Below are 27,234 nucleotides of genomic sequence, written 5' to 3'. Positions count from 1 at the left end.
TTGCATCACTTACAAACCAATAATGGAGACCATGGGATTTACTTAAAATCCTCTCCCACTTAGTTATTTATTAATGAGGAATTTTAACTATGCTAGCCTACTAAACTTGTAAACTAACATGCACACGGACAATATAAAAGCAATAAATAGAAAATCTAATTTTCAACTATTATGGCTTTTATCTATGGTTGTTCTCCGTGTGTTGTCATCCCAAGCTAGTGCCATATTTGGCCACCGCCACCGGGTCTAGCTGTCGCATCCATCTTGCTCCTTGTTCCGCTGCGCCTCTGGTCCTCAGAAGGTTCCACGCTTTGCAAGATTCGATCCGCGACATAAATAGAATTTTACAATTTTGATCCTATATTCCATAAAAGGAATGTACATGTATCTAGATCAAAAATAAAATCCTAATAAAACTAAATACAGCTCCTGTATTTTATAATACAATCATGCACACACATATAAATGCCCTTGACATGTCCAAGGGTCCAATCACACACATAAAACTATAAGCCATAATAGTTGGATCCTGCATCCACAAAGTTAGCACATCCTACTATTATCCTGCCTAAATTATGTATGACATGTGCATAATTAAACTAATACCAAATACACAGAGGCAAAACCCTAGCTCTGATACCAATTGTTGGTTGCTACTCGGAAAACCTAGAGGTTCCACTGTACAAAAATTTTGTACAAAGGTCTGAATCTTTTCCTAGCTACCATGTGTTCTTTTAAATTAAATTTTGGATCGCCTGCGGAACTTAACACGTTTGATCCAAAACTTAATCTATTTGTTCTTTAAGGTTTAGACTTGGATCTCCTGCGGAACTTAACACGTTTGATCCAAATCACCTAAGTTATTAATTCCATTAAATATTAATTTCCATAATTGGTTCCCAGTACTGACGTGGCGAGGCACATGGCCTTCTTGGATATGGGAACAACCACCACCGACTAGACAAAACCTTTTATGGAAAGCTAATATTTAATTTCCTAAAATAACTTTAGGTCAACCAAAAGGAACAATCAAATCACAAGGAAAAGAAAAAATAAAAGAACACAACTTCGAAAAACATATTCGAAATACTAGAATCGTAAGCCTCTTGTATTTGGTATTATTTCCATAAATAACTAGTATGATGCGGAAAGAAAAATTACTAGTTATACCTTATAGAAAAACCTCTTGATCTTCTACCGTATTCCTCTTCTAACCTCGGACGTTGTGTGGGCAACGATCTTCCGAGATGAGAAACCACCAAAGCACCTTCTTCTCCTTTCTTCAAGTTTCGGCCAAGCACTATGCTTCCAAGAGATGAAGATCTTTTTCCATCAATCAAGCTCCAAGGGATGTAAGCTTTCTCTCCTTCTTCTCAAGCTAAAATCCGCCACCACTTGATCTTCAAGGAGGAAGAGAGGTCCGCCACAAGATGGAGAGAAGAGAAAGGGGAAGCCGGCCACACCAAGGAAGAAAAGAGGGAGAAAATAATAGAGGTTGTTCACCCTTGAAGGCTCCTTTACCTCCTCTTTTATAATCCTTGGTCTTGGCAAATAAGGAAATTTTAATAAAAACTTCCTTAATTCTTTTGCCATGAAAAGGAAAATTTTATTTTAATTAAAATAATTTTTCTTCTCACTAAAACATGGCCGCCACTTATTTCCAATCAAATAGAGGTTTTAAACAAGAATTAAAACTTCCTAATTTGTTTCGAAATTTATAAAATTTCTCCAATAATTTTATCCCTTCATGATTGGTTTATAAAAAGGAAATTTAATAAATTAAAATCTTTCTTTAAACATGTGGATAAAAGAAAGTTATCTCTAAAAATTAAAATCTCTTTTAATCTACAAATAAGGAAAGATATCAAATCTTTTCTTAATCTTTTGTAGAAACTTATAAAAGAGAATATTTAATTTTAAACTCTCTTTTAAATCATGAACATGGTTAAAAAGGAAAGTTTTCTTAAAATTTAAAATCCTCCTTTAATCAACAAATAAGGAAAGATTTCAAATTTTAAACTCTCTTTTAAACATGTAGATGATTTACAAATAAGAAAAGTTTTTACCAAAAATTAAAACCATCCTTTTAAACTACAAATAAGAAAAGAGATTAATCTCTTCTCTTAATCTTTTGTAGAAAGTTATAAAAGGAAATTTTTAATTTTTAAACTCTCTTTTAAAATCATGATATCCACATAAGAAATAATTTTAATAAAAATCCTTTTTAATATTCTAGTGGCCGGCCACCTTCATGACTCATCCACTTGATATTGGCCGGCCCTAGCTTGGGTTCCAAGCTAGCTTGGCCGGCCCCATTGGATGGGTAAGAAGGTGGGTATGCGGTGGGTATAAATCTCTATATACTAGAGGCTACGATAGGGACCGAGAGGAGGAATTGGTTTTGGTCTTCCGATAAAATTAAGCATCCCGTGTTCGCCCCGAACACACAACTTAATTTTATCAATAATAATTCATTCCACTAGAGAACTATTATTGAACTACCGCACCAATCCCAAATTACATTTTGGGCTCCTTCTTATTATGAGTGTGTTAGTCTCCCTGTGTTTAAGATAACAAATGTCCACTAATTAAGTAAGTTACTGACAACTCACTTAATTAATATCTTAGTCCAAGAGTAGTACCACTCAACCTTATCATCATGTCGGACTAGGTCCACCTGCAAGGTTTAACATGACAATCCTTATGAGCTCCTCTTGAGGACATTATCAACCTAGTATCTCTAGGACACAGTTTCCTTCTATAATCAACAACACACACTATAAGTGATACCATTTCCCAACTTATCGGGCTTATTGATTCATCGAACTAAATCTCACCCATTGATAAATTAAAGAAATAAATATCAAATATATGTGCTTGTTATTATATTAGGATTAAGAGCACACACTTCCATAATAACCGAGGTCTTTGTTTCTTTATAAAATCAGTATAAAAGAAACGACCTCAAATGGTCCTACTCAATACACTCTAAGTGTACTAGTGTAATTATACAGTCAAGATAAACTGATACCTAATTACACTACAACCTTCTAATGGTTTGTTCCTTTCCATTTTGGTCGTGAGCTACTGTTTATAATTTATAAGGTACTGATAACATGATCCTCTGTGTGTGACACCACACACCATGTTATCTACAATATAAATTAATTGAACAACTACATTTATCACAAATGTAGACATTTGACCAATGTGATTCTTATTTCTAGATAAATGTTTATACCAAAAGCTAGGCTTTTAGTATACACTCTAACACCGTCGCTGTCCAGTCCCCAAATTGACCTCAAAATTCTGAACGAGAAAATAGCCGAAAATCCATATAAATCCGAAACGGAAATCCGAAACATAACCATAACGAAAATCTGAAAATGCCCAGTTTGATTCGCAAACCTGGCTCTGATACCAAATAAATTGTCATGCCCCGGAGGAGTCCTTGTCCGAAGAAATTTCGGTAGCATCTCCCCTGTACGGCAGACAATCTGAAACTTTCTACATATCTACATACCTCAGCCACATGCGGCTGGAATAATAGCAGAAATAAAATACAATACACAGACATTCCACGCAGTTTATATAACAAGTAAACGGAAGAATAATACTCTGACTCGAAATCAACCCTACTCCACTACACCCATAAAGCACAAATCCGATGATAAGATCAATTTATCTCTTCTGCCGTCTAGGCAGACATGTAGTAAAAGGAAAACCAAACCAAATCCATCGACATCACAAATCCATATCATATCCATACCATCAAACAAAACAAATTCAGCATAGTTTATGTAAGAAAAACCAAAAAAAACCAATAACATCCTCGAGGTCTGCAGGGACAAGCAACTGGAACTCTCTCCTGACAGCATCAACCTGAAAAATAACAACAATGGAGGCGGGGTGAGTCCAACACTCAGCAGGTACAATTGATATACAAAGTAGGGAAATAACACCTAGCACTAATCATGCATACAATCTCCTGATATAAGAAAGATAAAAATGCATCTGAAGTAAACAGGAGAGAAACTGTACTAACCAGAACCTAGGTATAAGGACAAATAGTCCGAGTGGTATAGAAATCCTGTATGCATGTCAAACATAGGTATCCAAACAATATGATGCCAATGATGCAAACACAAACACAAACACAAACACAAGCAATAAATACATCATGCATATGATGCCAATGATGCGTCCTGGTCACCCCTGACGCCAGTCGATCATCTCACACCCAATAGTGAGGCCGAGTGGGTAGGGCTGTGACAACCGTACACTCTGTCGTCACTACTCCTGATGAGTGACCGAGTGGACGGGATGCTGTCGGAGTACACCTATCCTCCTACCCCAAATCATAAATGGGGGAGCGCAATGCTCTCAACTCCCGGTACACAATGACGGGGAGGAATCCCTGCCGGCTAACACGTTACATCACACTACCTATGAGCAGACCAACGGAGCCAAACAAAGTCCCTGCTGCAACACACACTGCCTGAATTGACCACTAACCCATGAGTGGTGGTGTGTGCAGATCCATGTAATTGGCGATGTGCTCAACAATAATGGAGCGGACTATCGCACAGCATGCAATCATGCAAATGGTGCATGACACTAACCATAAAATATCCTGAGCTAAACCATGCATATATATAGAAAGTGCACCATAAGTTAATGAATCAAAACAATGGTACACAGATCAGATAAGGTATACAATCTAGGTCCTGAACATGGTGAAGCATGATATATCACTACCCCTACAAGCATGTATAAACAGGTAAAGTATACATGAGATGCAAACCAAGCAATCAATCAAGCATGTAACAAGTTTTGGGTAGTGATTAACCGAAATAGAATGAGGAACATAATTAATGTAATTTGTTAAATTCACTACTATGTATATCAAACGACATAAAGTCAAAAGTACCCGCCTCCGATAAAATGGTCCAAATCTAACTCCGAGATACTCGTCTCGCGTCAAAGTCCTGTATCAAACAAATAAATCTTTTTATTTAACTACACTCCTATAAATAGCTAAATAAAAATCTCTAACCTTAAGTTAGGGTAAACTCCTAATCACATGACCATCATCCTGTACACAAGAATTAATCTACACATGATCATCCATCTAAAAATATTCGAATCAAAACAATGATCTGTAGCATGTATCAAATGCTCTACACCTTACCTTACTTCTCAGCCGTTCTTGTTGCCAGTAAACCTGACCGAAGTGAGGTAAATGGTGTTGCCCTCTAAATCAAATACCCTACATCAATAATCCACACTTAACTAACTTAAAATTTATCACTGCACAGATGCTCACCTTAAAGTATAGCAGTCAATCTGCAACTCACCACCGCAACTCAGAGATCAAGATCTCACTTCTCACCCTCCTCAACTGATACACAGTCAAGAATGCGACTGCGGGACCAAGAAACAACCCACAGCAACCACTTCTCTTCAGGATTCCAGTATACTGTTCTGATCAAAGGTAATGGCAAGAGTGGAGACCCCGGATCAGATTTGAGATTCAACCATATTATTCCAACAACAACCTAAATTCAAGAAAATAATTTACTCATCTTACCTCAATTCGCAACAGGGACGTTGCAGCCAGAGAAAGGAAGCCGCTGGAAGGTGGCTGTCGGACCCAAGAGCAACCCACAGCAAACCCTAATTCCTAAACCCACCAAACAACACAACGTGGAGGCAACCTCCACTCAGGAAAGGAGAAGAAAGGTCGGCGCCAGTGCTGAGGAGGAACGACGATGCCTCGTAAGGGTGAGGGTGTCACGGGTCGGCCGGCTAGTGGAGAGGCTAAGACGATGAGGGGAACGGTGCTAGGGTTGAGGGGGGAACGGCTGGCCGACGATTGGCATCGTCGCTCGGCGAGGAGGATGAGCAGCGACAATGGCATCGGGTGTGCGGCTCGGGAGGAAAACAAAAATGGAGAAGAAGAAGAGAGGGATTGGCGGAGGGGTTGTATGCTCGAGGAGGAGTAACCGCCGCCTGCGGTTAGGGCAAGGAGTCGGTGACTCGGCGCGAGGAGAAGAGAGATTAGGGCACGCGAGTGAGGGCGTCGGGCGCGCGCGGGGGGTCTCGGCGAGGAAAGAAATAGAAAAAAAAGAAAATAAAGGAAAAGAAATAAGAAAAAGGAAAAATAAATTTATAAAATAAACAATTTCTCGCTTAAATGGGTAGCCTAAACAGGCTTTCCCGGGGCCCCATTTTTATCCCCGTAAACTCGTCCATACGAGCTCCGAAAAATTCCCGAAAAATTTCTAAAAATTTCGGAAAATTCCCTTACGATTATTCACCTATTTTCGGTATTTTACATGTTGGTACATCATGCCTAGCATCCTGTCATCCTTGACTTGCTAGAGCTCGCTCACCAAGTGTCCGGTCAATTCATTTGACCCACTTGGACTTTTCTTCGTGCTAAGTATCCGGTCAATCCCTTTGACCTACTTGGACTTTCCAATACTAGATGTCTGATTAAACTTAATGCATCTAGATTTCCTGTGCCTGGCTTAACTCACCAGGACTTTCCTTCTGCCTAGCTTCACTCACTAGGACTTCTCATTTGCCTGGTTTCACTCACCAGGACTTTCCATACTGCCTAGCTTCACTCACTAGGTCTCTCACCTAGCTTCACTCACCAGGATTTTTCATACTACCTGGCTTCACTCACCAGGTCTTTCACCTGGCTTCACTCACCAGGTCTTTCACCTAGCTTCACTCACCAGGATTTCCAACTGCCTAGCTTCACTCACTAGGACTTTCACCTAGCTTCACTCACTAGGGTTTTTCCTTCTGTCTGGCTTCACTCACCAGGTCTTTCACCTGCCTAACCTCCCAGTTAGGACTTTCACCTGGCTTCACTCACCAGGATTTTCCAATCAAGTATCCAGTCAACCTTGACCTACTTGACTCTCCTTCACAATCTCACCACATGAACAATTGCACCTACAATCTCCATGTCTTGTCTCCATGTTTTGTCAAACATCGAAACCCAAACATCAAGACTCAAGCTTGACCCAATTCAAGCTCAGTCAACCAGGTCAAGCTTGACCTAAGGAATATTGCACCAACAATCTCCCCCCTTTTGATGTTTGACAATACCACTAGTAAGTTAGGCTAATCCCATAGCCTCAACTCCCTTTATGCCAATATGAGAATGATGGTTTCCTTCATTCTCCTCCTTTTCTAGAGGGCAAACTCCCTCTTAGGTAATGAAGGCCTAACTTAACCACACATTCTCCCCCTATTGGCACACATCAAAAACTCTCCCCCTGAAGAGTTATCCAACGTTGTTGACAGCTTCACTCGTTGTTCACAATACAATAACGAAGGTCCCATACCCGTCATTATTCTAAATGCTCATCCTTGAGCAGACACCCCTTGAATAATGAAGATATCCACTCTCCATTATTTTCAAATGCTTAACCTTGAGCATTTCCGCGAAAGAAGGTTAACCACCTTCCAAGGTGTATGAAAAGTATTTTTCATGTCCTTAAAGAGTAACTCCCCCTAAAGACATGCATGAAACTTCTGTCATTGCACCAACAATGACTTGGAATCCCTAAATCTTTAGGAAACCCAAAATTAGAAGTTTTGAGGTTCATAAATTCAATAATGAAACCAAACCTCAACCTAAACTTTGACTTAGTCTTCCTTAACCAATCCATCCTTTTTCTCATCATGAAAACTCCCCTTAAATGTGTATAAATATGTTTTAAGAGGTTAAGAATAGTTACCTAGACTAAAGATGGTCCAAAATGCTGAAAGTAGGCTTTACCAGCCAAAATTAGCATTCCCAATCGATTGGAGTTGGGTCCCAATCGATTGAACCTGCTTGAATCGATCCGCTCATTGATTCAGGAGGGCTGGATCGATCGGTGGATCGATCCAGGAAGCTTCTGTTCGTGAGAAGCTTGCTCTAAATCGATCGCCCGATCGATTGAGACCCTTCAATCGATCGGGTGATCGATTGAAGCTCTGAAAAAGCTGAAATTCCATTTCAGTCAATTTCAGAAACCCCTAGAAAAATCTACAAAATTCCAAAAATCATAAAAATCATTATAGACATTATTTAGGGCATATAGTATCATGGAAAAATAGTTTTATAAGAAAATACTTCATATTTTCAAAGATTGACACAAACTTGAAAACTTGTAAACACTTTAGTGTTTTCTTCAAGTTTGTGCTTAACTATTCAATGATGATTACTATCACAAGATAACCTTCACCAAGGTTTTCCAAAAGCATTTTAAAATGATTTTCAAAACCAATATCCAACCATGTTCCTTGGGCTCAATGCACATGACTTGTACATTAACTTTCCCAATGATTGGAAAACACATAACTATGTGTTTGATGAACCTAAAAACTCAAAAGAATGCATTAAATCAACATCTTGAGTTTTGTTCATCATTCTAACATCTCACTTATATCTAATGTGTACGAAAACACACACACGTCACCTTATAGTTTGTGTGAGATGTAAAATTTTGGTTTTGCCCTAGTCTAGGGATCATGCATATCTACCTAGACATTTTGAGGTTGTGAACATCCACCAAGGGTGTTACTTGTTAACAAATGCCATTTGGTCCTTAATTGCAAGGAATTAAAATAATGCATGATGTGTTATGGCATACATCAAAGATAAATAATTTTCAAAAGAAAATTTCTTATGACTACATGATGTATGTATGGCATGACATAGTATTTTTGGTATTTTTCATAATAAAGCATGAATGTTAAAGAAAATAAATATGATGTCATGACATATAAAAGGAAAACAATCATGGCAGGTTTTAGCATAAATAAAATACCTAGATTACCTATCTAAGTATCCTAAAACCTTGGCTAACTTAAAATTTAAGTCCTAGATTGCCCACTATTTCTCAAGAAAATGCCAAAATTCAATTTTGACATTTCTTTTGATTTTCCTAATTTTGTGCCAATTTAATTAAGCATATTCCTCAAATTTGGACACATATTACTCTAATTAAGAGTAAATGATACTCCTTTTCATTTTCAAAGGTTAATAATAACCTTGAAAATGCTCCTTGAGTGTCAACTTCATCATGATTAGGTTAACTACCCTTTCAATTTGAGTTGACACTCTCTAACTCATCTATGGGGTAGAGAAAATGCTCCTAGGAACCTAAAACCTATTGGTGCTCCTTGGATGCTCTAGGTATTCACTAGGGATAACTTCCCTAGATACCTTCCTAGTGACCTTGTTAGGCTTCTTATAAGCCTTGGTCACACTTTCTAGGTCAACCCTAGGGATTTCTTCCTTTGTGACCTTTTTAGTGACTTTATTAGACTTCTTAGAAGTCTTAGTCACCTTAGTTGCAAAAATACTCCTAGGGATAACTTTCCTTGTACTTTTGACTTGACCCTTAGACCTAGACTCGGTTCCATAGCTATATGGAACCCTATGGTAAGAAATTACATCCTTCTTAGCCTTAAGTTTGTATCCCAAACCTTTATGGCCATTGGATGACTTTTGTTGTCCTAAACCTAGGTTTTGCTCATTTTGCCCTTTTAGGATATTTTCCATCTTTTTTAGGGTCTTTTCCATTTTATCAAGTCTTGACCTCAAGACTTAATTTTCTTTCCATAAATCCTAGTTTTTGATTTTTCATTAAGTCCATGAGCACTTCTATTTCTAGGCTTATAACTAAAATCCTTAGAGTTATTGCCTAAATTCTTATCTACCTTCCTAACCCTAGGTGTGGTAGTTTTAGCATGAAGAGCCATGTGTTTTTCTTGAATGGCATCATGCTTCCTATTTTTATGGTAAATAGCATTAAAATGATATAAATTAGAACTAGCATGCTTTTTACCATTATTTAAAGGGGTAGGCTCAATAAATGATACCTTTCGTTTTACCTTGGAGGCTCCCCCTTGATTTGTGCTTCCTTCTTGAGCCTTGACCGCTTTTTTCCCCTTGGGACATTGACTTCTATAATGTCCCTTTTGGTTGCACAAAAAACACACAATGTGTTCCTTGCTCTTCTTTGTTGAGGGAGAGGTCTCTTTGGGCTTCTCCTTATCCTTTGGTGCCACTTGACCCTTTTTCTTGGCCAATTCGGAGCACTTGCTCTTGTAGTGCCCATGTTCCCTACACTCAAAATATATAATATGATTTTTATTGTTAATTGGAACATTTATACCTTCATGTGTAGGGATGTCACTTGATCCTCCATTTGATTTAGCTTGACTTGTGGAGGTGGAAGCTTCTTCATCCTCTTCTTCTCTTGACCCGGATGTGGAGGCTTCTTCTTGCTCCGGTGTAAATGATCTACACTCCCCCTCAATCCTAGAGGTGGAGGCTTCTTCATCATCGTCTTGTGTATGGAACAAGGAGTATGCCCTCTCCTTGCCCTCTTCATTGCATTCCTTTGAAGATGAAGCTTCTTGGACTTCTTCTTCAGAAGATGAGCATCTCTCACCTTCGGAATTCTCCTCCTCTTGGTCTTGCTCCAATGAGTCACCCTCTTTGGATTTTTCTTGGATTGGTACAGTGGAGGGGATCTCATGAATCTTGGTCAATTTGCTCCATAGCTCTTTGGCATCTTCAAAATCTCCAATTTGCTCCAAGATGTTGCTCGGCAATAGATTGACCAAAAGCTTGGTCACTTTATCATTGACCTCACATCTTTGGATTTGGTCTTGGCTCCACTTGCTCCTCTTGAGAATTTTGCCCCTTGAATTCTTTGGAGCTTCGAAGCCTTTCATTAGAGCAAACCATTGCTCTATCTCCACCATTAAGAAATTCTCGATCCTTGATTTCCAAAGATCGAAGCTTATCATTGTGAATGGTGGAGGAACCCTTGTGTCGAATCCAAGACCATCTTGGAATTCCATTTGAAGTTGAGCTTGATGATGAAGTCTTTGACTTGATAGAATTTGCTACAACTTCTACACCCTCTAGCTTTGTTGCCCCTTCCGGCGATGATTCCGGTGAAGAGCGGCCTCGCTCTGATATCACTTGTTGGGACCAAATATGTAGCTAGGGGGGGGGGGGGTGAATAGCTCGGCGCGCTCCTCATGCTCTTCATTGATTGTTTCTTCAATGATATGCAGCGTAAATACAAGAAACAAAACATACAACGCTAACACGAAGGATTTACTTGGTATCCACCTCAAGAAGAGGTGACTAATCCAAGGATCCACACACTCACACACCCTCCACTAATAAAAACCCTCCTTTACGGTAACTACTGAAGGCAGAGAAGCCTTACAAGCTCTCAGTACAAGAAGAAGGAAGGGGAAAACAAGATACAAGAAAAAGCTTACAAGTTTGCACACGAAACCCTAACCTAACTTCTTCCTCGCCTCTTGACTTGGATGTGCACTAGCACAAGCCTCCAAGAACCTTCAAGAACTGATGATCTAAACTTGAGAGAAATGCTGTGGAGATGCTGTAAGGATCAGAGATGGAAGTCGTGAGTTCTGCCAAAGGAATCACATGCCAACGGCTTTATCCAGCGCTAACGGTCAGATCCCGATCGATTAGATTGCTCCCAATCTATCGGGGAGGCTTCGGATCGATCGGTCGATCGATCTAGAGCACCTCTGTGCTCTCAGGATACACCTAGATCGATTCTCCAATCGACCCAGGGCTTATTGCGTAGAATCGCACCTCCCAATTGATCGCCCGATCGATTGGGAGCTCTGGATCGATCGGCTGATCGATCCAGCGCTGTTCTGTGCGATTGCGAGCCTCTCCCAATCGATCCACTGATCGATTGGGTGGAAGCTTGTCATGGGGACTCACCCAATTGATTGGCCGATCGATTGGGCATGAGCCAATAGATCGGTTGATCGATCCAGCTCCTTAATTTTGCCCAAAATCAAGTCCAAAGTCCCCTAAACCAACATCCGATCAACCATGACTTGTTGGTACATCATGCCTAGCATCTGGTCATCCTTGACCTGCTAGAGCTCACTCACCAAGTGTTCGGTCAATCCCTTTGACCCACTTGGACTTTTCTTCGTGCCAAGTATCTGGTCAATCCCTTTAACCTACTTGGACTTTCCAACACCAGATGTCTGATCAAACTTGATCCTTCTGGATTTCCTGTGCCTGGCTTCACTCACCAGGACTTTCCTTCTGCCTAGCTTCACTCATTAGGACTTCTCATTTGCTTGGCTTCACTCACCAGGACTTTCCATACTGCCTAGCTTCACTCACTAGGTCTCTCACCTGGCTTCACTCACCAGGATTTTCCATACTGCCTGGCTTCACTCACCAGGTCTTTCACCTGGCTTCACTCACCAGGATTTCCATCTGCCTAGCTTCACTCACTAGGACTTTCACCTAGCTTCACTCACTAGGGTTTTTCCTTCTGCCTGACTTCACTCACCAGGTCTTTCACCTGCCTAACCTCCCAGTTAGGACTTTCACCTGGCTTCACTCACTAGGATTTTCCAATCAAGTATCCAGTCAACCTTGACCTACTTGACTCTCCTTCACAATCTCACCACATGAACAATTGCACCTGCAATCTCCATGTCTTGTCTCCATGTATTGTCAAACATCGAAATCCAAACATCAAGACTCAAGCTTGACCCGATTCAAGTTCAGTCAACCAGGTCAACCTTGACCTAGGGAATATTGCACCAACAAAACCGACATCTATTGTTCTCTCAATTGAGAACGTGTTCTCAATGAGTCTCTCTCCTCCAGTGCTTACCTTACTGATCATTTTTCAACTTACTTGACTCTTGACCCACCAGATATTTCATCCAGATGCCCTTACCTAGACTTCAACTAATTGTCAGGTTCTGCAAACCTAATTGGACTTGTTGCTAGATATCAACCTATCTGGTCTTCCTTACAGTTCCCAACTAGACTTCAGCCTGGTGTAAGGTCTCATTAAGTCTTTTAGTCCTATACACTTGGTAAATAGGTTAAATAACAAGTACAACTTTAATTTTTGTCATACATCAAAATATGAGTTTAATTATTAGTGCAAACTACATTAACACATATAAGATAGGTCGTTTCCGTCAGCAAACAACAGTTGAGAATCATTAACACTTTGATGTTTTTAATGCAACAATAGATTTTATCTTGTTGGAGTTAAATACTCGATTCAATGAGTTATCAATGAAACTTCTTTCTCTTAGTACAATTTTAGATCCTAAAAATTCATTTGACTCAATTGACAATAATGATATTTGCAAGCTTGCAACAAAATTTTATTCTGAAGATTTTATAGATCAAGACATCGTTGCTTTGGAGTATAAATTGGTATATTATAAACTATGTGATGAAGCATTTGAAGGTTTCTATACTTGTTGAATTGTGTCAGTAATTGACTGAGAGTGGGCTGACAAATATTTATGTTATGTTGACTAGATTGATTTATCTTGTTTTGGCGTTACTTGTATCTACCGCCACTACTGAACGGGCCTTTCCAGTAATAAAGTATGTGAAGACGTCACTTCACAATAAAATGGAAGATGATTTTCTTGAAGATTATTTGACCCTCTATATTGAGCGAGATTTAACTAAGAATTTAGATATAGATTCTATTATAGATAAATTTTATGTTTTAATAACTCGTGTGTATATATATGAGAGTAATAGTGGAGGGGAGGGTTCTTAATAATATAATCAAAGTTTCATATTGAAAAGACATAAAAAAGATCATGAGTGTAAAAAGATGAAGATGTTTCTATTGATATAAGATTTTTTAGGTAGAACTCAAAAATAAAACTATATAAATAATATCATACAATTATAAAAGATATATACATTTTTTAGTCCAACAATTAAAAGCTCTTTCCATATTTTAAGCCAAAAGAGAAATAAGCAATTGCCCACCTAAATGATCAGCTTGACATCAATCCGCTAGTAAAAGAAAAAACCTCTTATGGGATTCAGGAACCCTGATATCAAATTTACATAACTAAAAGTATAAATCACAGTTGAGGACATATCAAATCCACAGCAAAGGTTCTATCATATTAATGCATATATTTTTTCCTTTCCTAAGCATTATTGTGCATGGCCATTCATTATCAAACTTTTCATTCCCAGAATTATGTAATTTACATGCATTTTTCTATCCATGCATGCACATGCATGACGACCCAAATTAGGGGATATCTAATGGTTAGTGTTTTTTTTTACTTTATAATATATCACCTCAATACCATTTTTTACACAATCAGAAAACTTTCTAATAATTATTTTTTAACACTAGATTATTAATTTTTTTGCATGATTAATTATTGACCTAAACTATTAATTTTGAGATGAAAAAGTAGATTTTAAATTTTACCGCCATTCTTAAATTACAAACATTAAATCTTATATCTATAATAGTTAGATTTTTTTTTAAATTTTTTTATTTCATAAATCTCTACAAAAATCACTCATTAGAGTGCCTCATACATTGCGTCCTCGAATCTAGAATCGTTAGGCACTTTTGCATAAGTGGACTGACCAACCAACTACTAGTTATAGAGGATTCTTGCATGCACGAGTTGTACGAGAAAGAAAAAAAAGTAATATAAATTATGTGATTTCACAAAAAGAAAACTTTAAAAATGAAAGACCATGTTGTATATATGGTGCTACAATGAAAGAAAAATATATGTGTTATGCCTAAAGCATTACATGATTTTAAAAAGGTTTGAAGATGAGTGATCAATTCTATTCGTGATGAATCAGTTATGATCCGTATTAAGTTTAAATAAAGAAAAAAAGGTTATATTAGGTTATTAACATTAAAATTATGATAAATATTTAATGAATAGATCCATTAAATTATTGTATCAATACCAGGTTGTTCTTCAGAAGGAACACGTTGCAGGGGTTGACGGTAACGTCTCGGTAATGACTATTACATCTCCAAAACTCGGGTGTAGTATTAAATATGTAAGATTTTATATTGTAGGGTCCGACTATAATGCATCGGCAAGAACCACTACATCTCTATGAGAACTTGGGTATAGTGTTAAATATGCAAGAATTCTCACACCATAGGTTGGATAAGAACAAATACGATAGGAAAACTAATAATATAAGATTTGAAACATGGAATATAGGAACCATTATTGGTAAATTAATAGAGATAGTAGATATGATGATTAGGAAAAAAAATTAGTATTTTGTGTGTACAAGAGACAAAATGGGTAGGTAAGAAGGTAAAACTGATAGAGAATTCGGATTTTAAGTTTTGGTACATAAGAAGAGTAAAGAAAGAAATGAAGTCAATATTGTTGTAGATAGTTTGTTAAAAAATGAAGTTATAAGAGTAGTTAAAAAAGGGGATAGAATTATAACCCTTAAGATAATAATGGTAAAAGAAACTATGAACATAATTAACATATATGTGCTGTAAGTAGGATTAGAAGAAGCAACCAAATCAAGATTTTAGGATAATTTAAATGAAATATTACAAAATATTTAGCTAAAGGAAATGGTTTTAATAGGAGGTAATCTAAATGAGCATGTTGGAGTGAAAAATGAGAAATATGAGAGAGTACATGAAGGTTATGGGTTTGGAATGAGAAATGAGAAAGGGAAAACTATATTAGATTTTGCGATAGCATATGACCTTATATAAACTAATACATTTTTTAAGAAAAGAGAAGATTACTTAGGCACATACAAAAGTGGGATAATAGATCGCAAATTGACTTTCTTATGGTTAGGAAGAAGAATAGAAAGATTTTTAAAGATTTCAAGGTCATCCCTGAAGAAAGCTTAACTACCCAACATAGATTAATAGTGTTGGATATACTCCTCAAACATAGTATCAATAGAAAGAAAATATATACGACTCCCAGAATTAAGTGGTGGAAGTTAAAGGATAGAAATTAAAATATATTTAAAGAGAAGGTAGGAGTACAAATATTAGGTAAAATATACGATGATTCTAATACAACATGAGATAAGATAATATCAAAGTTAAAAATAGTAGCTAAGCGTGTACTCGGTGAGTCAAAGGGACATGCATTACTAAGTAAGGAATCTTGATGGTGGAATGAGAAACTACAAAAGAAAGTAAAGGAAAAACGAATAGCTTATAAGAAATTATATGTTTGTAAGAACGAGGAAAACTTAAAAAAAATATATAATAGCCAAGAAAGAAGCTAAGAGAGTACTGAATAAAGTAAAGAATAAAACTTTTGAATGATTATATCAAAAATTGGATAAAAAAAGGGGAAAGTGATATTTATAGAATAGCTAAAGTGAGAAAAAGGAAGAACAAGAGATCTTATCCAAATGAAATATATTAAAGATGAATATAATAAAGTACTAGTAAATGATAGAGAAATAAAAGAATAGTGGAAGAGGTATTTTCATCAACTTTTTAATGAAGGTTTAGGTGAACAACTTAACTTAGGTAATTTAAGTAGGTCAAATGAGCATAGAAATTTAAATTTTTATCATAGAATTCAAACTTTAGAAGTAAAATAAGTTTTAAATGGAATGCATAATAGAAAAGTTATTGGACTAGATGATATTCCGATAAAGGTATGGAAATGCCTAGGAAAATAAGGTATTGAATGACTTACAAAATTATTTAACATGATATTGAAAACAAAAAATAATACATAATCAATGGAGGATAAGTACTCTAGTTCCCTTATATAAGAACAAAGGAGACATACAAAATTGTGCAAACTATATGAGTATTAAACTAATGAGTCATACCATGAAACTATGGGATAAAAGTAATAGAAATTAGATTAAGGAAGGAGACCACGGTGACTAAAAATCAATTTAGGTTAATGCTTTGAAGGACGACAATAGAACTTATACATCTTCTTAGATAATTAATTAAAAAAATATCAGAAGGAAAAATAAGATCTATATATGATATTCATTGACATAGAAAAAACTTATGATAGAGTTGTTGGTGCAATATCCCTAGGTCAAGGTTGACCTGGTTGACTAAGCTTGAGTTGACTCAAGCTTGAGTCTTGATATTTGGATTTTGATGTTTGACAATACATGGAGATTGCAAATGCAATCGCCCGATTGGGAAGATTGTTGATACAATTCCCCTCTAGTTAAGGACTGACTAGTTTGATGTGAAGAAGAGTCAAGTAGGTCAAAGTTGACTGGATACTTGACTGAAAAAGTCTTAACTAGAGGTTAGGTAAGGGAAAATATTAGTAAGTGAAGCTAGGTGAAAGATCTAGTGAGTGAAGTTAGGCAGTTGAAAAATCTTGATGAGTGAAGCCAGGTGAAAGACCTAGTGAGTGAAGCTAGGCAGGTGAAAGTCCTAGTGAGTGAAATCAGGCAGTGGGAAAATCCTGGTGAGTGAATTCAAGTGAAAACCCTAGTGAGTGAAAATAGGTGAAAGTCCTAGTGAGTGAAGCCAGACAGATTGAAAGTCCTAGTGAGTGAAGCTAGGTAGATGGAAAGACCTGGTGAGTGAAGCCAGGTATGTGGAGATCCAGGTAGGTCAAGGTTGACTGGATACTTGGTGTTAGGAAGCCTAACTAGATCAAAGGACTGACCAAATACTTGGCACGAGAAAATCTAGATGGGTCAAGGGTGACAGGATAGTTGGTGGAAGTCCAAGTGGATCATGGAGGACGGGACACTTGGCATGAGACGATAAGTCCAAGTGAGTCAAGGTTGACTGGACGCTTGGCACGAGGAGAAAAGTCTAAGTGGGTCAAAGAATTGACCGGACACTTGGTGAAGAAGTCCCAACAGGTCAAGGTTGACCAGATGTTAGGCAGAAGGAGTCTCAATAGGTCACGGTTCACCGGATGTTGGGTTTGGGAACCTTGGACTTGGATTTAGGCAAGTTAAGGTTGGGGCAATCGATCGGCTGATCGATTGACCTAAGCCCAATCGATCAACCAATCGATTAGGAGAGTGCTGCGACAAGCAGTAGCCCAATTGATCGGCCAATCGATTGGGAGCAAATGTTGCGAGCACAGAGAGCTGCCCAATCGATCAGTCGATCGATTGGGTAAAGCCAATCTATTGGTCGATGGATTGGGGCTGGGTTTATTGTGCGAGCCGTGATAAACGCTGAATCGATAGACTGATCGATTTAGGATTTTCCAGCAGAGCACAGAGGCACTATAAATCAATCAGCCGATCGATTCAAGCCTCCCCAATCGATTGGTCAATCTATTGGGATGTGACCGTTGCGTAGGTTAAAGCCGTTGGCGAGTGATTTCTTAGGCAGTTCTTTTGTGAGCTTCTTCCCAATCTTCACGCGAGCTTCTCCATAACTCACCTCCAGTTCTTGAAGCTTCTTGGAGCAAAGTATTACTGCACTTCCAAGGTCAAGAGGTGTTCCACAAGAAGAAGAAGAGAGCTAGGATTTTTCATTTGTGTACATCTTGTAAGAGATTATATGTAACGACCACCCTTCTTACCACTACTACTACACTCTAAGGTTGATCGTTACTTAACTACTAACTCTACTTAACCGGTATGATTAAAATCCTCAAAGAAACCCTACCGAAAAATTTCGACAGAATCTCCCCTGTACCGGTGACCATATTCAACAATACATGCAATATATACTCAGCCACAAGCGGCTGGAACACATATATGTTAGGATCTCTTCGTACGGCTAGAGAGGGGGGTGTGAATAGCCGACCCCAATTGCTCGCGTTTCTTTCTACAAACTAGGGTTAGCGCAGCGGAAACTAAATGCAGAAAGAAAACAGGAGAAGAAATCAAACCTCTACGCAAGGATGTAACGAGGTTCGGAGATGAAACTCCTACTCCTCGGCGTGTCCGTAAGGTGGACGAAGCCTACTAATCCGTCGGTGGATGAGTCCCTGGAAAACCGGCTAAATCAAACTCCTTGTGGGTGGAGAAACCTCGCCACAATCACTTGCAACAGCAAGCTAAGAGTAAAAGAGAATAGCAAGAACAAAATACAACAGGAATGTAAACACAGTAGCTTGCCTTCTCGTCGACTGGGGTCCCGGATGAAGTAGCAACTTCACGGACAGATGCAACAAGCAACTCAGCAGCAGCTGATCCAGTCGTGGAATGAAGCTCACGCGAAGCTTCGACAAGGAGGAGCTCAACAAAGCTCAAGCACAACAACACTTCGCAACAGGAAGGAAGAAGAAGAAGATCTCGTGCAGCAGCAGCCCTCGACCCCTTTATACCTGCGAAGAAGACAGCGAAGAAACTAGCCGTTGCGTCGCAACGGCTAGAACCCTGATCGGTCTGCAGACCGATCAGCCTAGGCGCATGAAGCTTCTGTTTGTCACCTGATCGGTCCCCAGACCGATCAGGTGTCGCGATCGAAGCCCTGATCGGTCCACAGACCGATCAGGCTTATGCCTGATCGGTCTTGCCGACCGATCAGGCCATGCGTGGATCGGTCAGCAGACCGATCCACGGCTTTCTTCTCGCGAGGTTGCGTTGCCTCCTGATCGGTCTCCAGACCGATCAGATTACAATCAGTGAGCCACTGATCTGATTCTGATCGGTCACCAGACCGATCAGGGCAAACACAGTATCACTGGATCGGTCACCAGACCGATCCAAACTTCTCAGCCCTAGACCTAAGGCTTCCACACCAACATTCGGTCAACCTTGACCTGTTGGTACATCATTCCTAGCATCCGGTCACTCCCTTGACCTGCTAGCACTTCCCGCTAATTGTCCGGTCAATCCTTTTGACCCACTTAGACTTCTCCATACGGACTGTCCAACTGCCTAACATCCCAGTTAGGACTTTCCCACTGCCTGGCTTCACTCACCAGGACTTTCCACACTGCCTAACATCCCAGTTAGGACTTTCTCACTGCCTGGCTTCACTCACCAGGACTTTCCAACTGCCTAACATCCCAGTTAGGACTTTCCCATTGCCTAACATCCCAGTTAGGACTTTTCCACTGCCTGGCTTCACTCACCAGGACTTTCCACACTGCCTAACATCCCAGTTAGGACTTTCCCTCGTGCCAAGCTCCCTAACTGCCTAACATCCCAGTTAGGACTTTCCCTCGTGCCAAGCTCCCTGCTTGGACTTCTCCGTGCCAAGTCTCCATACTTGGACTTTTCCAGTGCCAAGTCTCCATACTTGGACTTTTCCCGTGCCAAGTCTCCATACTTGGACTTTTCGCGTGCCAAGCTCCCTGCTTGGACTTTTCCAGTGCCAAGTCTCCATACTTGGACTTTTCCAGTGCCAAGCTCCCTGCTTGGACTTTTCCGTTGCCAAGTCTCCATACTTGGACTTTTTCCCGAATCAGGTCAACCAGGTCAACCTTGACCTACGGTTGCACCAATAATCTCCCAAACATCTATTCTTGTCCCATATCAAGAATACAACTCTTCCACGAGTGTCAAACATCAAAATACAACTCAACTAGGTCAACCTTGACCTAAGGTTGCATCAACAATCTTCCTAAGTCAAATATCAAAATACAACTCGAGTCAGGTCAACTCGAGTCAGGTCAACCAGGTCAACCTTGACCTAAGGTTGCACCAACAATCTCCCCTTTTTGATGTTTGACAAAACCCATAATCAAGTTAGGTTAACCCGATAACCTAACTTAGGTTTTCCAACCATCTTCCAATGTCCAATGTTCTTTCCTTGAACATTCTCTGGACATTCTCCCCTTAGGTTAACCCGATAACCTAACTTGGGTTCTCCAATAATTCTCCCCCTTTTTGACACACATCAAAAAGAATTCCAATGTTCTTCCTCGAACATTCCTTAACATTCTTCCCCTAGCTTAGGTTAACCCGATAACCTAACTTGGGTTCTCCAATAATTCTCCAATGAACACTCTCCCCTTTTTGACACACATCAAAAAGAAAAAGGAGAGTATCAAGGTCAAGAGTTTCTTTCTAATGAAAGTCCCATACCTTTCATTGAAACTCTTAATTTCCCCCTTGATACTCAACAATCAACTTAGTGATAATCCCATATCACTAATCCTCAAAAGTCTTAAGGAGTAAAAACTCCCCCTAAAAGTCAACTCCCTCTTGACAATTAGGTAAAACTCCCCCTAAAGGTTAACTCCCCCTTGACCATTGCACCAACAATGTCTTTGTGAGTTCCAAACCTTTAGAAATCCACAAAACCCAACTTCCAGCTGAAATTTCAGACCAACAGCTGAAAATCAGAAACTGGCACGCTCTGATCGGTCCCCAGACCGATCAGAAACCCCATGGATCGGTCCCCAGACCGATCAGGCCTTCACCAGATCGCACCAAGCTCTCTGGTTCTTACTGGATCGGTCTGCAGACCGATCCATGCTTTACTGGATCGGTCCACAGACCGATCAGGACTTTACCTGGATCGGTCCCCAGACCGATCCAGACTCTGATAGGCAGATTTCTGAAATTTCCTTCCCGAAATTCAGAAACTCCTAGAAAATTCCAGAAAATTCGAAAAATTATGAAATTTTGAGGATACATTCCTCATAACATATACTATCATGGAAAAATAGTTTTCTATGAAAATAACTTCCATTTTTCAATTTTGATACAAAGTTCAAAAACTTTGAAATAGTTCAAGTTTAACTCAACTTTGTATCACAATGTTCAATGATGAATGCTATCACTAGGAAAGCTTCATCAAGGTTTTTCAAATCAATTTTAAAATGCTTTTAAAACCATTTGAATTTGGGACCATAATCTTAGGGCTAGATGTACATGACTTGTACACAAGCTTTCCCTATGTTCCTTAATTTCTTGAATTAGGGTCATCTAGGTACAAGGACAATGCACCTTGATCCTAACTCATGATCCTAATATCTCACACACATCTAAGGTGTATCAAACCACATTCAAGTCAATTTGATGTGAGATATGGGTTAAGGTCAACTTAGGCTAAGTTCTCATGCATTTTCTAAACACCAATTTGATCTCAATATCAAATTATATGTTTGTCCTCAAATCAATTTCATTGATTATAATGCAAGAGATGATGACATGGCATATAATGATATCATAAGTAAAAACATGTGCCAATGTCATGATGCCATGGCATAAAGTTTGAAAACTTAAATAAAGCATGACATATAAACTAGCCTAAGCATTATCATGACATTTCAAATGATAATAAAATAAATATGATGTCATGGCATGGCATATGGCAACCAATCATGGCAAGTTAGCACAAATAAAATACCTAAATTCCCTATCTAAGTATCCTTAGCCTTAGCTAACTTAAAATCTAACCCTAGATTGCCCATATATCCCTAAGAGAAAACTAAAATCCCAATTATGGTATTTCTCTAGGTTTTCTTAAATTGTGCCAAATAAGATTAAAATCGATATTTTTCAAATATGGCACAATTTACTCTTCAAGGAGTAAATAATAATTCTTTTTCATTTTCAAAGGTTATCAAAACCTTGAAAATGCTCCTTGAGTGTCAATTTCCTCAAAGTTGGGTTAACTACCCTTCTAATTGGAGTTGACACTCTCTAACCCATCTATGGGATAGAGAAGATGCTCCTAGGAACCCAATATCTATGTGAGCTCATTGGGTTCACTAAATATTCACTAGGGATGACTTCCCTAGCAACCCTCCTAGGCTTTGAAGCCTTGGTCATTTGGGACTCATCAAGATCAACTCTAGGGGTGACTCCCCTTGTGACCTTGGTGGTCTTCCTAGCCCTAGGTTTTGTTCCATAATCGAATGGAACATCATGATAGGTGGGCTTGACCACTTGGGACTTAGGTTTGTGACCCATACCTTTCTTGTCCTTGGACATTGGTTTTTGACCCTTAAACCCTAGGGATGACTTCTCCATGTTCTTAAGAGTCTTTTCCAAAGTATCAAGTCTTGACTTCAAGACTTGATTCTCCTTCTCTAATACCTCAATTTTTGATTTATCACTCTTCCTTGAGGTATTCTTAGGCATATGTCTAGTTGATTTAGGATTCCTACCTAGGTTATCCTTAGCCTTAGATGGGTTGATCCTAGGGTTAGCCTTTCTAGAATTATCCTTATCTAGACTCACATGTTTAGCTCCTAAGCACATGTATTGATTCCTAAGGTTATCATGCTTGTTATTATCGACAAGTGCAATAAAATTCCTAGCATGCATTTTATTAGAATTGCAAAAATGAACCTTAGAGGTTACCTTAGGGTTTGCCTTAGCTCCCCCTATCGATGTGCCCGGTCTCTTGCCCTTGTGAGGTTGCCTCCCCCTCGGACAATGGCTCCTATAGTGTCCCCTTTGCTTGCATTGGAAGCACACGATGTGCTCCTTGCCCTTGCGTTTCGGGACTCCGGCTTCCTTGACCTTTGGCGCCGGTGGAGTCTTTCTTACCCTCTTCGGACACTTACTCTTGTAATTTCCATGTTCCCTACACTCAAAGCACATAATGTGTAATTTGATTGAACTTAAATTGCTTGAGTTACCTAGGGTTGAGGGTGGATGCGAGCTCTCTTCTTCATCCCTTTCGGAGGTAGAAGCTTCTTCTTCTTGCTCCGAACTTGAAGAAGAACTCTCCTCCTCTTCGTCCTTAGATGTTGAGTAACCCTCAACTTCTAATTCCTCTCCTCCATGATGTGAGCTACTTGATGACTCACTTGTCTCCTCTTCATGATTTGAAGTGGAGCTCTCCTCATGGTACTTGGCCAAGTTATCCCATAATTCCTTGGCATTGTTGTAATCTATCTTACACAAGATGTTAGTAGGCAATGAAAATTCAATTATTCTCGTTACCTCTTCGTTGATTTCGGATTTGTGAATTTGTTCTCTGGTCCACTCCTTCTTCTCAAGAGGTTTTCCTTCCTTATCCACCGGAGGAGTAAAACCTTCTTGTACACAAAACCAATTCATTATGTTAGTCATAAGAAAGTACTTCATCCTTACCTTCCAATACGCGAAGTCACCGCATTCGTAGAAGGGTGGAATGGTGACATCTTCTCCGAGTAGATCCATCCTCTAGCTCGTGCTCCCCGGGTGTTAATCCGATGAAGAGCAAACCTTGCTCTGATACCACTTGTTAGGATCTCTTCGTACGGCTAGAGAGGGGGGTGTGAATAGCCGACCCCAATTGCTCGCGTTTCTTTCTACAAACTAGGGTTAGCGCAGCGGAAACTAAATGCAGAAAGAAAATAGGAGAAGAAATCAAACCTCTACGCAAGGATGTAACGAGGTTCGGAGATGAAACTCCTACTCCTCGGCGTGTCCGTAAGGTGGACGAAGCCTACTAATCCGTCGGTGGATGAGTTCCCGGAAAATCGGCTAAATCAAACTCCTTGTGGGTGGAGAAACCTCGCCACAATCACTTGTAACAGCAAGCTAAGAGTACAAGAGAATAGCAAGAACAAAATACAACAGGAATGTAAACACAGTAGCTTGCCTTCTCGTCGACTGGGGTCCCGGATGAAGTAGCAACTTCAAGGACAGATGCAACAAGCAACTCAGCAGCAGCTGATCCAGTCGTGGAATGAAGCTCACGCGAAGCTTCGACAAGGAGGAGCTCAACAAAGCTCAAGCACAACAGCACTTCGCAACAGGAAGGAAGAAGAAGAAGATTAGCAGCAGCAGCCCTCGACCCCTTTATACCTGCGAAGAAGACAGCGAAGAAACTAGCCGTTGCGTCGCACCGGCTAGAACCCTGATCGGTCTGCAGACCGATCAAGCGCATGAAGATTACGTTTGTCACCGATCGGTCCCCGCACCGATCGGTGTCGCGATCGAGCCCGATCGGTCCGACCGCATCGATCAGCTTATCTGATCGGTCTTGCCGACCGATCAGTATGGATCGGTCGGTCACAGACCGATCCACGGCTTTCTTCGCGAGGTTGCGTTGCCTCTGATCGGTCTCCGGACCGATCAGATTACAATCAGCACCGATCTGATTCTGATCGGTCACCAGACCGATCAGGGCAAACGCAGTATCACTGGATCGATCACCAGACCGATCCAAACTTCTCAGCCCTAGACCTAAGGCTTCCACACCAACATTCGGTCAACCTTGACCTGTTGGTACATCATTCCTAGCATCCGGTCACTCTCTTGACCTGCTAGCACTTCCCGCTAATTGTCCGGTCAATCCTTTTGACCCACTTAGACTTCTCCATACCAGATGTCCGATCACCCTTGATCCATCTGGATTTTTCCCTTGCCCGGCTTCACTCACCAGGACTTTCCACACTGCCTAACATCCCAGTTAGGACTTTCTCACTGCCTGGCTTCACTCACCAGGACTTTCCAACTGCCTAACATCCCAGTTAGGACTTTCCCATTGCCTAACATCCCAGTTAGGACTTTTCCTCGTGCCAAGCTCCCTGCTTGGACTTCTCCGTGCCTAACATCCCAGTTAGGACTTTCCTACTGCGGCTTCCCTCACCAGGACTTTCCAACTGCCTAACATCCCAGTTAGGACTTTCCCTCGTGCCAAGCTCCCTGCTTGGACTTCTCCGTGCCAAGTCTCCATACTTGGACTTTTCCAGTGCCAAGTCTCCATACTTGGACTTTTCCAGTGCCAAGTCTCCATACTTGGACTTTTCCCGTGCCAAGTCTCCATACTTGGACTTTTCGCGTGCCAAGCTCCCTGCTTGGACTTTTCCAGTGCCAAGTCTCCATACTTGGACTTTTCCAGTGCCAAGCTCCCTGCTTGGACTTTTCCGTTGCCAAGTCTCCATACTTGGACTTTTTCCCGAATCAGGCCAACCAGGTCAACCTTGACCTACGGTTGCACCAATAATCTCCCAAACATCTATTCTTGTCCCATATCAAGAATACAACTCTTCCACGAGTGTCAAACATCAAAATACAACTCAACTAGGTCAACCTTGACCTAAGGTTGCATCAACAATCTTCCTAAGTCAAACATCAAAATACAACTCGAGTCAGGTCAACTCGAGTCAGGTCAACCAGGTCAACCTTGACCTAAGGTTGCACCAACAATATCAATCAACCATGCAGTTAAATAAGTATCAAACACACAAACATCTACTTACTAAACTGAACTCATCCTACATGCAATCTAAACAGAATAATCTCAAATGTTTACAATAACTAAAATGCGGAAACTAAAATTAAAACTTCTTTCCTAGTCCCAAGGCTTCCATAGTCCTGACATCACACATCCTTCGAACACCTCCTTGTCGCCTTCCTTTCTATATCTTTTCCTTTCCTGTATCTACAGTAAGAGGAAGTGTAGTCTATAAGCAAAATTTGCTTAGTAAGCACTATCTAACTCACAAAAATCTCGATATGCATGTACATATATCTATAACATGAACTAACTGAATGCTTACTAAAGACTACTCATGCTCATCTGATAGTAAAAGAATCAAACAGGCTGAAATGCTAAACATGTAAGCTACTCATGCTCTTCTAACAGCGGGAGGAACAAAGCATACTGAAATGCTAAACATGTAAGCAAGTCTAACATAAACATAAACATAGGCATAAACATGAACATGACTTGAACATACTTGCATGCGTACTTATACACCTACTATTGTGGTGATCTAGTTGCACTTAGCAGTACCGTAACATAAGTTGTTGATCAAACAACTACTTTAGCGCTAGGTTGGTAGGGGTCCGAACTTAGGACCGGAGTCCCCCTTTATTCTGGCGCGCTCACCGAGCTTAGGTCCCCAGATCATACCACCATCCCAGAACATATCTTGGTTGATTCTGGCGCGCTCACCAGGCTTAGGTCCCCGGATCATACCACCAGCCCAGAACATATTTTAATTGATTCTGGCGCGCTCACCGGGCTTGGGCCCCCGGATCATACCACCATCCCAGAACATATCTTGGTTGATTCTGGCGCGCTCATCGGGCTTAGGTCCCCAGATCATACCACCATCCCAGAACATGTCTTGATTGATTCTTCTAATAAAAGAATGCTTTTACAAGACTGAAATGTTTAAACAAATTCTAAAAAATGCTTAAACAAAAATCTGCACACAAAGCTCAACATGAATCTACATGCTAAGCTTAACTAAAATCTGCATATTAAGCTTATCTGAAATCTGCATACTATACTTATAAAAATCTGCATGCTATACTTATAAAATCTGCATACCATACTTATAAAATCTGCATACTATTCTGCAAACAAACTTAACAAGATTCTGCATATAAACTTTAACAAAATCTTTAACATGCTACAATGGAACTCAGAAGAAAGGAAAGCAAATCACGCATGCTATTCTTAACCTCTTCCAAGTCCTAATTCTGTACATAAAGCAACCATCTTTAACAAAATCTTCAACCAAGCTAAGCCTAAGGAAAAGTTACTGCTGCTATCAAAGGTTAACTCGTTTTTT

Source organism: Zingiber officinale, chromosome 5A, assembly GCF_018446385.1.
Source record: "Zingiber officinale cultivar Zhangliang chromosome 5A, Zo_v1.1, whole genome shotgun sequence".
Lineage (NCBI taxonomy): Eukaryota > Viridiplantae > Streptophyta > Magnoliopsida > Zingiberales > Zingiberaceae > Zingiber > Zingiber officinale.
This window is presented reverse-complemented; position numbering follows the sequence as displayed.